Here is a 16,078-nt window from a genome sequence, read left to right on the forward strand (position 1 = left end):
TCTAAAACGATTCAGTAATGTTCTTATAAAAGAAGAATATCGTTGCTGTTAGTTTTACTGATAGTAACCGTCTCTGGATTATACCCTCTGAGCTAAACGTATTGTTTTTGGATACTTCGTACCTGATCTCTTCAAGTTTCTAGGGTCAGAAAATGTAGGAGATGTTAAGAAAGGTTTAGACTGTTTGTTGGGATGGATCCCGATGTGGCGTGTTGCTCCTGGCGCCATCTGCAAATTATATAAAGAGACGAGAGAGACGTATGAACAATTTATCCAAGCTATCAATGTAGTTAACTTACTTTATTTTGACTACGGGACTAAACTATATTCGGTTTCATACGCAATTTGCAGCTGGCGGCACTGGCCGTCACAAGGTGCTTCGAGTGACACCAAGTGATATCAGATACCTTGTCTCACGCAGAAATAGGGTGCATGACATTATCCATTAATTGTGATTTCTTTACTACCTCGACACTACAATTCAATCATTTTGACCCAGCGCGATCAGTGCCGGGATATCGGTTGCCAGTCGAGTGGCGGTGCCATGTACCCTGTCTCTCCCACAGCACCCGACGTGCAGCTTTCATTCCAGACGCATTTATTTTTTCTACTTCTTAGAAGTAATAGTAACTAGACGTATTCACTGATGGAATTGATAAACTAAGATTTGCAATGTTGTACTCTAGTACGTAGGTGACCTCTATTATTGTAGGTTATATTGCATATTCCGACAGCAAATATTGTGATCATTTTCAAGTTACGTAATTTTTCTGGTTTACGTGTATCTCAAGTCACGCCTGGCATAAACGGCCAGCGTTTCTAGATCTTGCGCGCTTCAGATGAATTTTATCTTTACACCGACCGACTCAAATGCTTGATATTAATTCGAGTCTTGAGTTTTTTACTTATCACACGAAAAGGACGGGAGACTGGACTTTTAGAACTCCAATCAAACAAATATTATCAAAAACCTATTAAGATTTCAAATAATAGATGCTGTTGGAATGTATCAAGAGTAATAGTGTTAGGGGTTGTGAATGTTGTCTGGTTTTACGCCATCCCATGGTATATCACATTTTTAATAATAAATATAAGTCTCTTAGAGGACTTTGGAACATTTATGTTAAGATTACTATCACATAGCTCCGTATAAATAGTAATCGGTGCTTGCGTTATTGTCGCAAAAATCTTACGCACTCGATCTGCTGCCTTAGATATACATTATTGTATGTTGCTTTATTAATATACCACACCAAACCATTTAGAAATAACTAGCTGACCCGGCAAACTTTGTTCCGCCTTAATGGCAATAAATAAGCAGACTTTTTTATTTCGAACGGGATATAAAGTATCCTATGTCCTTCTCCTGTCCCTAAACTACCTCCCTGACAATTTTCAGCTAAATCGGTTCAGCCGTTCTTGAGTTATAAGTGGAGTAACTAACACGACTTTCTTTTATATATAGATTAAATCAAGTGACACGTTCATTTGACAAGGAACTGGACAGTATTTTGACTTTTAAACCATAATAATGATTCGTGATTGTTAATGTTTATTGTGCTTTTAATAGCTGCCGAAGTTTAAAAGCACTATTTGATTCTGGCTCAAGGCCACCGCGACTGTAAAAAGGTACGCGTAGCAAAACTACTTGTAAAGGCTTGTCACATGCCTTTAGGGAACAAGTCACTTTTTTATTATGGTTGTAATGTCGTACTACTTACTCAAATAATGTAAGTAAGCGTTCGTTTGGTATAATTAATTAACTGGTGTTTTATGTTTTTCACGTTTGGTGTAGCAAGTAGCAATGTTTTATCTAAGCAAGTAGCGGTAACGCGTGTCTGATGAACTATCTCGAAAGTTTTGGCCCGATTTACGGCCTACAATTTTATATTATCTATTTTTTCTACTTCAGTATACTGTGCACACTTATGACGATATAATTTTTATCGTGTCATTTAAAGACCGAAGCTGAGATGTGCTGCTATGTGATGTTAGGGGCTAAAGTCAAATTGTATATTAGCAAATGTGAAACAAAATTTGTGTTGGATCGGATTTGGGGATAGCCAGTTGGTGCGAAGTCGATCGCCGTCCATGGCCAGAAGATATACTTTTGTAACTTTCTAATTCCTATTTCCATACGAATCTTCGCCAACCTTCGAATCAGTCTGTATGCGATATGAAATTCGAATGTTCCAAAAATACTTCTTCTGTGGTGTAATGTACTAAATTATAAGAAGGGATAATAATATGGATAAACATTTTTAATGTCTTTGATTTTAATACAAAAGCTGTTGCCCTTGTAAATACCATCCAGCGATTTTTGAGATTTGAATGTGAATAATATATGTAAAATTGACTCGTTTCTATGTAAACTTAATATTACTTGTTCGTAATTATGACATAATGTTGAAAAGCATCAAAATTTCCTGTTGTCAAGGTCTTGCGCAGGCGATTACTTTTTGCTGCGACAACTTTACAAAACCGACTGAAGAGTAAACTGTATAATATCTCGATCTATATAGCTATATACTAAAACTTGTTTTCTTTTTTTAATTAATACATATTTGTACCTTAAACAAAATTAAATATGTAATGGCATTATTATACTCCATTTGAATGGAAGTTTAACCAAAACAATTTAGTAAAAACAAATGTGTCACTCGAAAATACAGTGTTATTGAATGTTTATGTGATCTCTAAGAAATAGTATAAAAATCTATGTTGTTTAACACAACACCAAATACTATAATCAAAATAGTACTGAGTGTACTGATGCCAAACGTGTGCAGTACTTCCTATGTAATGTGGACTTGTTACTTCAAATTATCGGGTTTAAATAAAACTCAGCTTTAGTATCATGCTGGCATATCATCAACAGACTGAATCCGACAAATGGATGGTCAATCGAGGCTGCGGTGTTGCTTCACATCTACTGAACGCTGCCGATATATTAGGATCTGTCTTGAGTTTTAAACCTACGTCTAAGTTCACAATCACAAAGTGCTTTAACCAACAACTGCATATTACATAGGAACCTCTTCGACTACGTCTAAGAAATTGTTACTCTAGGACACTAATGAAAGCCAAATTATGCATTAAATTATAATAAATAAACTGTATTTTTATTTCTTGAGCACCCCACCAAATCAAATCAACAAAGGCTCTTCTACATTTGGTTCTGTCAAGGTCCGATTATTTTTCAATCCGTTTGTCTGACTAATACATAACGTCCGAAGCTCCTAGCCCGTGTCCTAGCTGAATCGAACGTATCAAAGTCTTGGCTCATAGATTATTTATTTTGTGTAGTGATGATGTTTCCATCACGTCTTAATGAGTAGAACAAATGCGCCAGCCGCACGCATCGAACGCTTTTTAGGAAAATGCGGCGCAGATAAGTGTACGTCCTCCTTTACTGGTATAGATGAACTACAGGTAGAGATGGGTAGTGGGTAAAAACCCATTTCACCCGATTGGGTTAAAACTGGGTGATTTGGGTAAAAACCCGGTTTTTACCCATGGACCTATAAAAAAAGGCGGACGGAACTCGCGCTACAACAAAACTGTGACGCAAAATTTTGGCGTTTGTCTATTGTGTGAGTGAATTTAGGGATGCCATGTTAGTAAAACATTTTACCCTTTTATCTTAAGAAAAACATAGATGGGCAGATATGTTACTTGGAAATGTAGACGGAATTATATCGTGCCATTTGAAAAGGATGAAAGATGAATACGTCGCGTTGAGGTAGACGCGAAATTTTCAAATTTTCTTACTTTGTTTGCAAGTCAGTGTCAGGTACGATTCACGCAGTTACAAATTATCAATCTTGTGTACCTACGTAATCATAATCTTATGTATCATCAATATTATTATCTCTGATAGATTTTAACATACAACCTCATCAACAGCCCTTTACAGTCCACTGCTGGACTATGAGCCTCCTCCACTATAGTGGAGGGTTTTGCCATAATCTCCACGCTTGGCAGGCGGGTTGGAGATCGCAGTTTTAAAGATTGATGTTTTTCAGAGAGCGCTGCTGCCCATTCTCTGTTTGATGTGTAGTCCCTAAGTCGCCTCTTACGACACCCGCGGGAAGAGTAGGGGTTGGTGACAAATGTATTCTACTCTGCCGTCACCACACGGCTGCCGGCACCACATTGGGTTTTACCCGGGTGGAAACCCATCTCTAAGTAACTACAGGTGATCTGTCCCAGTCAAACTCATAGACAGCGGGGCGCCACCATTGTTTAACTATACAGGGTGTTAGGTAAATGGGTACCTATATGAGCCGACACTAGCCCATGTTAACATGGGCATATAAATGGTATGGTGAAGTCAGAAAATTGATATGATATTGATGGCGCTGTATGAAATTGTCCAAAGAAAAGATATTTAATTTTGTGTTTTTTTCATAGAGGATCGGTTTAGTTTTCTAACGCATGTATTCACAAACATTACTATGAGGTCTCACAGTGCGCGTGGACGCACAGGTTGACACACGAACCAATCACAGAGCTCTATAATCAACGCTGTGCATTCAATTTGCTGAATGCACAGCGTCCAGAATCGTTTGTGAATAGGGAAAACGGAAACGGGCGTTAGGGTTTTTTTGTATGAATTTTCAATGACGTTTAGGTCACTAAAATAATCCGTTAAGCTAGCACCTTAGCTTAGCTTAGTAATTTGGCCATTACTTCGTCAATTTTTGTCGTAGAACAAAAATTATTGGACTGTATATTAAGGATTTCTTAGACCTATAAATCTGCATTCACAGCTAAAAATCGAAATGATCCTCATTGCCAACAGTCATTGATAAAATAAGTTTTAGCCTGGGCGGCGCAGACCATGATACCTATGTCAAGAAATAAAGATTTTACATTGGTTTCATTGAATTTGAGCAATTTTATATTTTTTGTTTATTAAGAAAGAGCGAGTCTGCCCACAGAGAGCGAGATAGTGATACTTAGTTTGTGCTTCAAGTAGGTATTCGGAGTGTGGCCTCCATTTTTATCTGTAGCTTCATGTGATCAACAGCCCTGCCTGCCCGATCCTATGCACAGTGGTCTGAAAATGAAGCTCCCATACCATAGGAACTTAATGTCATAAATTAATAAATAAAAATATGTATTGTGTTTAGTATACCTCCCTTTGTGTTGCTAATATAGTATGAAGGGTATGAGTAGCTCCATGTGTGAGAAAAAAAATATTTGAATTTTTTTTTGTATGGAAAAAAACACTTAAAGTGCTTGGATTTTTTTAAAACTGAATAGAACTGAAGGGCTGGTAGGTACTCACATGAGCTATTGCACCATACACCAGGCGCGGATCCACCGTTGTGGGCACTGTGGGCATGCCCACAACCCTAATTTGCTTGTTTTAATTATGATCTATTGATAAGATAAAAGAAAAAACGGCTGACTGATGAGCCTTTAAAAAATCGAGCGTGATTTGGAATTGGAACACAGCCGTTCATCTGATGATGTAAAAAATATCAAATTAAAAAATTGTTCAAAACATAAGTCCAGGATTGTTCATGAGTGAGTTCGTAAACCAATCCAACTCTCACCTTGCTAATTTTTGGTGGCTGTGCCCACAACCTTTTTTGAGGGCTGGATCCGCGCCTGCCATACACGGCGATCAAGATGACATACAATTCTTGTGCCTTTGGGTGCCGCTTTGCATGTACCAAGCTTTGGAAATTTTGAATTTTCGGTAGGTGATTTTTCAAGTCTTTGATGTTATTTTATGAAGTTATTGACCGCTTTCAATACGAGAATAGTATGTAAATTAAATACTCATATAACTAGGAATATATAGCCTGACCAGGAACATAAAAACCCTCGCCATGTTGCGGAAAACTAATGGTACTAATTTCTTTTAATGGCAACAGTATAGTTCCAAAATACTGGACTGTCCTGTCGATGACATTGACAGTGGGGCGCCACCGTCAATACCGGATCGCTGGTTCAGATTTTTGCCATATTGGAAACCATATAGTTGAACGATGGTAGCGCCCCCCTGTCATTGAGTTTGGCGGGACAGTTCAGCGTGGGTCATCTATAACTGAAAACTTCATTGACATGTCACCTTGCATGTCAGTCTATTGTTGTCAAAGTGTAAACAAACTTTATTTTAAATGTGTGCAATTGATTTTGTGAATTAAATTGCTAAAATATTTTTATAGTCGTGAAAGAAAAGTGGTTCACGGTGTGTTAATGTATTTGTCGAAGAGAAATACTAAGGGTTCGGACAATATTTTCATTGAATAATGTTTCACTGGTAAAACACATTGGTTATACACTCTAGTCTTCAGGCATTGACGTATTTTGGACGAAAAGATGTTGCGTAGTTTCCCGAACGCTGCCCAGCCGAGTTGGATTCGACGATTGACCTCCTTCTCAAATTGGACCTACCTAGCTGGATCGTTTGTCCGAGGTAGACATACTTGTCGACAATCTCGAGAATTGAGCTCCCAACTGAAACTGGGTAAGGCGCAACATGGACATTCGACATAAGCTTCGTTTTGTCCATGTTCATCCTCAGACCTACCTGTTGGGAAACTCGATTAAGGTCTTCGAGCATTGTGCCAAGATCTTCCAATGATTCTGCCATATCCACAATATCGTCGGCAAACCGACGGTGTGTGATGTACTCGCCATTAACGATTCTGCCATATCCACAATATCGTCGGCAAACCGAAGGTGAGTGATGTACTCGCCATGAATGTTTATGCCGAATCCTTTCCATTCCAGCAGTGTTATTAGTTACTAACCTGCTAATGACGTTTTAATGAAAATAATAGAAATCAATATTGATTAAATAAAGAATTTAAAAAATCGAACTGCCTAATAGGCCAGTAGAATTACATTTGAAATCGGAAATAATTCCTACAAAAGATTTTATTGTTTTAATAGCTTCATTTGTTACCCATTAAGACTATTCTAAATTTTCGACTTCGACGGAGTTGTGCTTAAGTGGTGGGGGCCCCCGAAAGGGGCGTTTTTTCGGTTTTACGGTTATAATATCGCGTAAAGGACTTACCCTATCGAAAACTAATAAATAAATAATAATACATATTATATATTGGACAAACCGTTCTCGTGCTTATCTTCGTAAAAGTACCAAATGTACGTATAATTATTGACCCTCTCTACGTGTTTAACCCTGTCAAGGCTTAAGAGCTGGATGCACCTTTCCTTGTTCGTCCTAGCCGTTCCTTAACTGCGGTTACTGCACCTCTTCCTCGGTTGAGGCGGTCCTTTTCAAAACTTGGAATCCTGCGGGTATCGACTATCGAGCCATTGGACGTGGAGAGGATCATTAATAATTTTATACGTACATTTTGTACTTTTTCGAAGATAAGCACGAGAACAGTTTGTCCAAAACATATGAATTTGGTCTTATTCAATGCAGGATTAAATGCTCTTCATCCGTCATGAAGACCAGTTTTCGATAGGGTAAGTCCTTTACGCGATATAACAGTAAAACCAAAAAACGCCCCTTNATACAAAAAAAATTCAAATATTTTTTTTCTCACACATGGAGCTACTCATACCCTTCATGCAATATTAGTAAAACAAAGGGAGGTATACTAAACACAATGCATATTTTTATTTATTAATTTCTGACATTAAGTTTCTATGGTATGGGAGCTTCATTTTCAGACCACCGTGCTATGGCCCGACCCAACTATCGGCCAACTAAACATCGGTAGTCTGCGCCTAGGCTTAACAAGCTCAAAAACTAAAAAGCAAGAAATAAATAAAATAGTTGTATAACAACTCCAATACGTTCTAAAATAAAATACATAGGGTTCATTAATTGCACCTTCGGACCCCAAACAGGTGCAACAGGTCCAACATCTTCTATAGTTTGTTTCAATGATTATAGCAAAAATATTAAATTTTTATTATCTTACAAGAACACGCCAAGTCAAAGTTTTGTTGTCTGTGGCGGCGAGCATATGATAATTGACAGTGACGTTTATAAACTTTTTGAGACAAGACAAACAGGCAGCGATTAGATCGTACTTTATTCCTTCATAATATTGTATAATTCAAACTGGTTTTTTGTGCGTGTGTGTTTATTTGACTCGGTATTTTCCATTAAAATGTGTTTTTGAAATCTTGTGGTTGAAAATTGTGTTTTCAAACTATTTTGTGTATTGTGATCACAAGTGTCTGGATATTTGATAACTGCTCAGTTCGTGGAGTTTCCATGCTTTTTACCGCAGGATGGACGATTTCCATAGCCGACCTAGTACATCAAAGAGTGGGCAGTAAGTATAATAATTGTTTGAAACTTCCAACTATCTTTCCAAACTTTTGTTCTAAAGTTTACTTTACCAGAATAATATCTTCGGACGTTGCTCTAGTTACATTTATTTACGTTTGGGATGGTATACACGTTACTTCATATCTGTTTTTATTTAAATCATATTAGTAAAGCAACATATAACTTCTAATCAAAAAGTTTTGTTCTAACTTCTAAACAAGTTTCTTAAATTACAGAAGCTATTAGATGTTATAATAGATCATTAGATTTATATTATCTGCGCTATGCAACATTCTTAAGACTGACATACGCTGATATTGTTCCTAAAATATCAAGAGATGATTTTTCCTATTTAAATTATAGTCTTGCGCTAGTATCAAGTCAACTCTCTTTTTAATGAATATTCAGATACCTACTTACAAACAGTTCTAATTTCTGGTATATTAAACTTGTGAAGTAGAGTAGTGTCTGGGAGTACTGGGACCCTAAAAAGTCAGTGCTGGTCTGGCAACTTGCCCTTAACCTAAGTCTGAGGTTGTGTGTTTCAAAACAGTGAAAATTGATGTGTTGACTGGCACACTTTTTGGGTATTTTTATTTTTCATGGTTACCTATTCTAAAAACATAATTTCATATGTACATTTTTGGTATTTGCAATAAACTAATTGTCTGTGTCATCAGTGGTAACTTGTTATAGAAGTCAAATATGGCACTTGCATAGTTGTGTCTAGGAATAATAGTGCAATCATGAGGAAAATGACTGTAATTATATTCAATGCTAATAAACAGAGACTAGTTCTGTTAAGAGAATTTACGTCTAGCGTGGCATTAGGGATTGCAATCCGGTCCGGCGGATCCGGTAATCCGGCGGATCCGGTGTGTTTTTGGACCTACCGGATCCGGTGTGTTGGCGCCGGATCCGGTGGCGGATCCGGTAATGCAAAAAATACGCGAACGTGAACTGCGAAAGTCGAGCGCGCGCGCATTTGCCAGATCGCTAGACGTGCCGCGACACTACATTGCATTTTCCTTTGCAATAAATAAATGCTTCTTGTTTTATTGTTTCTTAGGAGTCAGATTGTTTCTTAAAAATAACTGAAGTAGCATTTATAAGTACAAAGGAGTTGTCCCAAAATGTATGGAGCCCAGGCCAACAACATGTACACCTACCAAAAAGAAGGGCTTTTAAATCTACAACAGTTTCTTATTATTCAATTTCTTTAAAATGGCTTCGTTTATTCGTCCAAAACAAAAGATTGTTAAGAAAATAGCAATACTCAACCACAAAAACCATCATGGTGGCCGAATGTTATTTTGATGACATCTGTCAGTTTTGACATTAAGTCGTATCTTGATGTGAAGAAAAATAAATAAACAACTATATAATGATTAATGATTATGTATTCCACAAAGTGCCATAAAATAATCAATCGACAAAAGAACAATTCGATAAAACTAATATGTCGACCAATATCGATTGCTTTGATAACCTATTACAGTGCTATAGTCAAATAGGTTATTACCGGATTTGGTGTTGATCAAACTAACCTGTTTTTCACATAGAGATGTATAGGCTAACCCGGCCGGATCCGGACGGATCCGGCCGGATTAGCGTCAATCCGGTGAAATCCGGCCGGATTGAAAATGATACCGGATTGCAATCCCTACGTGGCATGTCAAGTTTAGGTAATTTCGATGCTAGTTTTATTCACACTAAAATAATTATGACTGTGTGCGTGTTCTCACGCTCTATAGTCAAACCAAAATACTTTGATCCACCATCGTAAAAGTGTGCCAGGCTGTCAAGTGACAGCTCAAGGAAACTATAAAATCTTCAAATCTTCCAACACCGACTCCATAATTATAAATAATAGTATACATTAGTGCTAATCAATAATAAATACGTAAATTCATTATCAAATAGTAAATTATCAAAGGTTTTTTACTATTTTGAGAATATTTTATACAGCCTATGTTCAGCAGAAAAAATTTTGAATTTTAATGGTGAGAGATTTTTTCAAATCGGTTCTATTCAAAACAAACTTTTCCCGTTTACTATTCTTTTTTTATCCGGAAAATTCATAACATTTCACACCCACCCTGTTAGGAAGGGACAGTTGGAGACCATAAGCTGTCCTCTTGCGCCCGGTGTGTCGGCGGCGGATAACCGGAGTGTCGGATAGACACCCGCAGACCCAGGGGCGTTACAGCTGAAAATCAGTGTTCTGCCCTTTTTAGGGTAGTGTTTATACTGAGCTCTTTGCTTTTTGCATCGCTGCGGCTAGGGTTGCCAGGTCCAAAATCACAAAAGCCGGACTTCGTGCTTCATTTGGCCGGACATTTTACCCTAAAAGCCGGACATGTGACCGGGGGGGGGGGGGTAATTAGTGTCAGGTCATGACTGAGTATTTCTCAGATAACTATTTGCCCAAGGATCTATGCTATAGGATATAAATGTTTGTTAAATCGTTTTCACAGTATTTTTATAAAAAATTCAGCTTGTAAACTGACGCTAAAGTGGAAATTTACAAAACCTGTGTGGACCGTTTGGTGTAGTGGTTCAGAACGGACTACTATGCCGAGAGGTCCCGGGTTCGATTCCCGGCCGGGCAGAAATTGAAATGATGAATTTTAATTTCTGTGACGGGTCTGGGTGTGACTATGTATAATATTTATGTATTTAAAAAAAAAGTATATAAGTAGTATATCCGTTAAGCTAGCACCCATAACACAAGCATTAAGTTGCTTACTTTGGGGCTAGCTGGCGCTGTGTGAAATTGTCCAAAGATTTATTTATTTATTATTATTATTATTACTTATCTTGACAGAATTCTTAAATGCTAAACTAATCGCAATATTTTCTCAATTAACTATTTAGACGACGAAATTGCCTAACTATTTATGCCTATAACATATTTGTAGTATTATTGGTTAATGATTGTAACGAGTTGAAAAAGTACTGTTTTTGCTCCAAACGGCGTAAACGCTCTTAACATGTTTACTTGCTTGGTTTTAACACTTTTATATATTTTTATCTTAATTAGAAGAAAGATAATAAATTTTTAGTCAGATTAAACTTTAAGAAATCTGGGCTTCAAACTGAGGTTCCTTAGGCTCGGTGTCTTTAATTTGGAAACTACTTTGGCAAACAAAAGTCTGCTTTTTTTGAAGTCTAATGACCTGCACCATTCAAGTCTCTTAGAATACCAGCTTTTTTGAATTATAAAGCTAATAATCCTATCATCTCTAAATCTAAATTATGCCTACCTACTTTGATATACATATCTCAAGCCAAAAATAAAATCAGGCTAAGTAATACCAGTTTAAAATATTTATAATATTTTATAATGTATTCAATGACACACTATTATTAGCTGACTTTTAATATGGAACACCTTATTTTAATTTAAGACGAGTATAAACTTGAATTCAAAACTAGTTTTAATATTTACTATTGATTCTAGTACATAAATTGTAACTCTTAATTACCCAACATTTTCTAAGCACTCGAAAGTATCTTAGAACTAAAGTTAATATCACAGTACATATTAAAAACACACCTGACTAATTCATTTTTGTTCTTAGCACCTATTAAAACCTTATAAGATGCCACAAAGTTGCTAAGTTAATTTTGTTACTTACATAACAAATCAAAGAAATTACATACTTAGTACATACCTACATTAAAATGAACTTGTAATCAGATGCGTAGAGTAAGCAAATGAAACGGGTCTGTTAAAAAATAAATCCTAGGAAGTGACACGCATCGCGTGTAGTGTGCGCGCGCGCAGCGTTGCGTCGCCGGCCTCGAGGCGGTTCTACGACGTTCGACGGAGTTCCACGCGGCTAGGGTTGCCAGGTCCAAAATCACAAAAGCCGGACTCTGTGCTTCATTTGGCCAGACATGTGGCGATTAGTGTCACTCACGGGTGAGTACTGTCATCGTATTATCAGTTGCCCAACATAACGTCCTGATGCGTGCGCTTCATTTTATTCTGTGGCTCGACTTTCGCCTAGCGCAGCAGGCCAAATAAAAAGCCTAACAAAAGCCGGACAGGCCGGACAAGACCGTAAAAAGCCAAACATGTCCGGCTAAAGCCGGACGCCTGGCAACCCTACACGCGGCTCGCACGACGCCGCGCAGGGCCAATCATGTTATCTCTAGGGCCCATCATCCGTAATATTAATGACAAGAATCTACAACCGATTCGATAACGTAATATAACTACACAAATGGTATTTTCTTACGCTCGATTTATTAAACAACTAGGTAATGGCTGACGACGAATGTATTGTGCGTAGCATTCAGCAATTTAAATGTTTATCACGAGTCTTAGACGTCATTAATGTTGTAAAAACAGGAATAGATAAATTCTGTAAACCTACCGCGCACTAGATACAAACAAAGTAAACTTATAAAATATGATTTTGCCACAACAACCAAGACATTTTTTTAAATTACTTGCTCTTGAAGTTTTAATATCGTGCAGATTTCATCACGGACGCAGGATTGCCCCGCATGCGTGACACGTGTGAAGTGTCCTTTTCATACAAGTATTTGTGGTCCCGCGTGCGTATTCCACGCATTACAATTAGTCCAGTCATTTCGTCCGAAAAAAAGGCAAATAAAAGAAAATGAATTTGCGCTTCTAATTTTTTAATATGTTGTAGGGGATACCTAGAAAAGCTTAACTTGAGATTGTCGACCAAGCTTTCCTAGGAGCTTTCGCCGCCATCTTGGAAAACGCTTAAAATTTGTTTTTCGGCAATAACTCGGCTATCCGATGAGATTCGAAAATTTTTGTAGGACACTTTTGGTAGCTTTCTTTGTGCTCTACAATAACGCCCGAACCATTTTTAGCGTATCATGCATCGTTATCGAGATATCGATCGATAAAGTCAAAAATTTTGGACACAATTTTTGTTTTTTTCTTTTTTTTTCTTTGGGTCTTAATAAATATGAAAAATTCCGAAATAATTAAATAATTAATTAAAAAGTAAAAAGTAAAATTTAATTACTTTTAATTACTTTTTAATTACTTTTTTTTAAGTAACGGCAAAGCATTTGTATTAGTTGGTTCTTGTTTTGATCCCTTGTGAGAAACTTCTCCTGGCTAACTTTTGGAGTAGTTGTCTCATCGAATGTGAACTCCGGCGATTGGTTTTTTCTCGAACGTCGTACTCTTTCCGAAGTTTTCGTTCCAGCGAGTGTCATATCAGTCGGATAACCGTCGAATATGATTGCAACCTTTCCTTCGAAGTTATGTTGTACGTATCTGACGTTAATTATTTAATTATTCCGAAATAATTTGTGTCCAAAATTTTTGACTTTATCGATCGATATCTCGATAACGATGCATGATACGCTAAAAATGGTTCGGGCGTTATTGTAGAGCACAAAGAAAGCTACAAAAAGTGTCCTACAAAAATTTTCGAATCTCATCGGATAGCCGAGTTATTGCCGAAAAACAAATTTTAAGCGTTTTCCAAGATGGCGGCGAAAGCTCCTAGGAAAGCTTGGTCGACAATCTCAAGTTAAGCTTTTCTAGGTATCCCCTACAACATATTAAAAAATTAGAAGCGCAAATTCATTTTCTTTTTTGAATGTACGTAATGACTGGACTAAATAAATACTTGTATGGATAGGACACTGGCGGGTGTCACGCATGCGGGGCAATCCCGCGTCTGTGATGAAATCCGCACGATATTAAAAACACCCTAAAAGGAGTAGTCGCATATATTTTAAAGTAGTTACCTTCCCAGTTATTAATTGCACCTGCTAATATTATTTATAACATTGCGGGTAAACAAACACGTTCCCTTATCGATGTTAATCGATATTCGACGCGACCGATTAACAGTTGCATAATCTCTATAACAAATCGATCAGAACTTTCCACAACTCACGCCATAGGGAGGCCTTTTCCTCTCGAAACATTTCGTCTTTCGTGTTTATTTAAGTGGTCTATTTTGTTGATTATAAAGCATGAGTATAGATTCGCATATTACTTCAAATACTTTGCCAAAACAGACAATGAAAAAAATGAGATTTATAAAGCATCCACTATTTACTTGCGCCTCTGCCTCTCCAAATATAGTTCAAAGTTGAAGTGCAGAGGTAAACAAAACTTTTGGCCCTTTGCAGTGCATTCTACGACTAGTCATATTGAAAAGGAATGTTTGTATGTACCCTGTACCGTTAGTGTTGTACAGATCAAATTCAATGAAATTGTCGGACTTGTACTTACGTTACTAGGAAGTACATTTTGCTAATGGCACAAAAATTGTTAAAGCCCCTAATGCTCCTGAGAAGGAACTACATCATCGAAGGTTACGATTTCATAATAAAACGCTAAACTTCATCAGCTCCATCTTAAAATTCTGTAACAAAAATATTTGATAAGCAATTCACCCTTGAAAATGTTTTGTCTTTGAATGTGGGTTATCGAATACAGGTCATGCGTGAAAAGTCAAATCCCATGGCGACTGACAGATACATACCTGGCTACGACTACTGGAAGAGTCAAATGAATGAACTCGTACAATTTGCTTTTGAGATAACACTATAATAATATTCTATGCTCTATCACCCATTGTTCAAATAAATTAGTAGTCACGAGTAGTCACCGCTACTGATAATAGCGGTTAAACTGTTAATTATTCTCATATGCTCTCGACTTACATGAATAACTTAACCCTACAATACAATACTTCGAAATAGGCAATGTTATCCGAGTTCATTACATTGTCAGATAATATAACTACACCATAATACGTATAGGGTAGAGTCAATAGTCTGGGAAAAACCATCATTGTTTACATTCATTTGGTATCCCCGATCGCCTGCCCGCGGCTTTCAGTTTTTAGTTAAAATTTCAATTTGTTTATATAAATTCTCCTGGTAATAGCTTCAGGTAAAACTGTTATCAATTTTTCAAATATGAAGGATTTAGGAAGCAACTGACACGCTGAAATTAAAAAAATAGTAATCTTTAATGCCTTTAGCAGAATAAATGGGTTAATTCTCTTTACCAAGACACTGATTCAATACATTTTTGAAAAATATAAAAAATAACATCTATCTGAATTCAGATTCAGTTCGGAGCTGAGGGCGGGCAAGTATCATCGTTTTGTATTTTATGCTGAATTTAGGACCTTAGAATATGCAGGATAATAATGTGGAGAAGCCTTTTCTTTCTAGTATTTTTTTTCCACTACGCACACGAAGTCGCGGACACAGCTAAGTAGTTGCTACAAAGTTAATTTGTCGGCGGAAACCTATCAGGTGGGCTGAGACGAGCGCGACATGACACGAGTGTCGTTTTCAGTCTATTCTGCTGGTGTCCGAGCATTCAGATTCCTAGAAAATAGATGCTATGCAAACATTCACACTAGCGATTGTTTACATCATCGCACATAATTCCTACTTTAACGTTAGCTTGATAGGTATTATTCTATCTGGAGAGGGTGGTTAAATTACAATACATTAAATGAGTTAAAAATACAATATACTGTTATACAGGGTGGAAACGATAAGTGATCTCACTCGATTATTTCTAAACTATAAAAGATACCAAAAAAACCAGTTACTGATCCTAAAAGCGCTTCACGAGCTCTATCAAACGGTATCAATAGTAGGTTACAGAATCAATGTCAGTGTCATAGCACTCATCTCTTGATAATATACAGCAATAAAGCCTAAAACCAAATGTTTTCCAAAATAAGTTTAAATAAGTATGCAATTAACGAGTTTATTTTAAAAGTTGGCATATATTTAATACGGAAGCTGTAAACATTTGACTTTCGG

At 37.0% G+C, this 16,078-nt stretch overlaps 1 protein-coding gene across 4 annotated transcripts in view; it reads left to right on the forward strand.

Annotated features, from left to right (window-relative positions):
- Window positions 1-7,975: 7,975 nt before the first annotated feature.
- Window positions 7,976-16,078, forward strand: part of cyc (basic helix-loop-helix ARNT-like protein cyc) — a 101,109-nt gene continuing 93,006 nt past the window's right edge. For 2 of the 4 annotated variants that reach the window (XM_028318634.1, XM_028318635.1), the window contains exon 1: window positions 7,976-8,276. The gene's annotated coding sequence lies outside the window, so the exon portion shown is untranslated. The remainder of the gene's footprint in view (window positions 8,277-16,078) is intronic. The other 2 variants (XM_028318638.1, XM_028318639.1) reach the window with 1 other exon arrangement.

The sequence above is a fragment of the Ostrinia furnacalis genome, unplaced genomic scaffold (genome assembly GCF_004193835.3).
Source record: "Ostrinia furnacalis isolate ACB-3 unplaced genomic scaffold, ASM419383v2 OfSCF6946, whole genome shotgun sequence".
NCBI lineage: Eukaryota > Metazoa > Arthropoda > Insecta > Lepidoptera > Crambidae > Ostrinia > Ostrinia furnacalis.